Source organism: Plecotus auritus (genome assembly GCF_963455305.1).
Source record: "Plecotus auritus genome assembly, chromosome: 8".
NCBI lineage: Eukaryota > Metazoa > Chordata > Mammalia > Chiroptera > Vespertilionidae > Plecotus > Plecotus auritus.
In genome coordinates this window covers 13,649,006-13,650,943 of record NC_137782.1, presented here as the reverse complement: position 1 = coordinate 13,650,943, position 1,938 = coordinate 13,649,006, and positions in this window count along the sequence as shown.

Below are 1,938 nucleotides of genomic sequence, written 5' to 3'. Positions count from 1 at the left end.
GTGAGGTCGTGAGGGGAGAGAGAGAGAGATCAGTTCCCACAGGCCTGAGTTTCTACTTACTTTTATTGGGGTTGAGGGTGGGGACCAAGGATTACTCAGGCTTTCTCTTCATGACTTAAGAAGGAATGTACCTGTCAAAAGGACTTCTTGTGGTTATGGGCCCAAATTTATAATCAGAGTCTAGCAGCCATTTTTTTACAGGGGGCCTCTCCCACAGGCTGTATTTCAGGGAAAAGCCATACACTGGGCTGCCAAGACTCCTGCACTGTGTTCCTGCGGGCTGAGCCAACCCCTATAAAAGAGGTCCTGGAATCATATTACAACCAATGGTCTGAGATCTGCCCCGTCCAATCAGAGCTGTACAGCTATATCTTCATTTGCATCATAACCAATCAGACTGCAATTCTGAACAATCGGGGGCAGTGCTATGTGGACCAATCAGACCATGCAAAGTTGGATTTCTCATTTACATAGAGTGAAGGCTTAACTATTTGTGCAATTTGTATCATTATCATTACTATCATCATTATTATTGGGGAGTGTAGGTCACTGGCATAAGGAACACTAGTGCGGTTCCTTTCATTCCTGTACCAATCCCTCAGACTGTTTATTCTCTTATGATTCATTTTCCCCTTTCAGGGTAACCCTAGGAGTTTCCTTTCTCCTTATTTTACCAGAAAGAAAAAATATTGACGGGAAATATGCCAGACCCTCAAAACTCTAATCATGAACCTGGAACTATGGTCTCCCGTCCAGGCGCCAGACACAAATACCCTCAGTTATATGAGGCAACTGGAGGGAGGGAGTCCCCAAGAGGACTGGGAGCCCTGTGGTTTGGCGGGTGTCCAGGGGGTGGAGCCAGAGAGTTGCCGCTGCTTTGCTGACCACTGACAAGGGCTATCAGCTCCTCCAGGCGGGCGGGAAGCCCAGAGAAAGACTGATGACATGGGCACAGCTTTCTGTGCTCGTGAAGTACACCTGACGTACATTCCTGCCATACAGAACATGCCACAAAACTGACATTTCAGAAGAATGAGGAAGAAATGGATTTTTTTTTCTACTTCAATTTTAGATTCCTCTGCTATGGAATGTTTGCCTCTGGACTGTTTTAAAATTTACTGTTATTTAAGTATAGTTTGTATACAATCTTGTATTGGTAGTAGTAGTTCCACGTGTACAATAGAGTGATACAACAGTTTCGGACCTTACAATGTGTTCACCCCACTGATTCTGGTAATCATCTGTCACCGTGTGCATTTATCACGATGTTGTGACCATGTAGCCTCTGGACTTTTAAAGGGCAGTGGGATTTGTCTTGGGATTCTCACCTACTGGTAGATAGAGAGACGGTCCAGGGAAACATTTGTATTTCTTTCTCCTCGCTGGGAAAAGGGCAGCTTGATTTCAAAAAAAAAAAAAAAAAAAAACAAATTGTCTACCCCTTGTACCCCGCACCCTCGCACCACGTCCCTCGGACCTTGCTGGGTTCTTACATCTGTGCAGAAGCTGTGTCCAGTCTAAGAGAAAACTCCCCCTCCCCCCAGGTGCAGTCACTTCTCTCCAGAGTCCATTGCATAGCAACCTGCCCCCTTGGCTTTTAAAGTGATACTCCTTTTATCCTTTTCAGTTACAAACTTTCCCAAACATATTTCAGGGTGAGGGTAGGAGCTACTGGAAACAGCATGGAGATGGAAAAGATGAATTTGAGTAGGATTATGGCTGACCAAAGACCTTGGAATGTCATAGAAAGGATGGCAAAGACAGAGAGAGAGAGAGAGAGAGAGAGAGAGAGAGAGAGAGAGAGAGCGAGCAGGTACAGGACAGGGGACCAGTCTCTCAGCAATGCTTTGGCACTGGTGCCTGAAGTGGGAGGAGAGAGCTGAGTGGGGTTCTGACTATAAAACTGTTGGGTGCCTCCCTCCCAGCACTGCCTGCCTC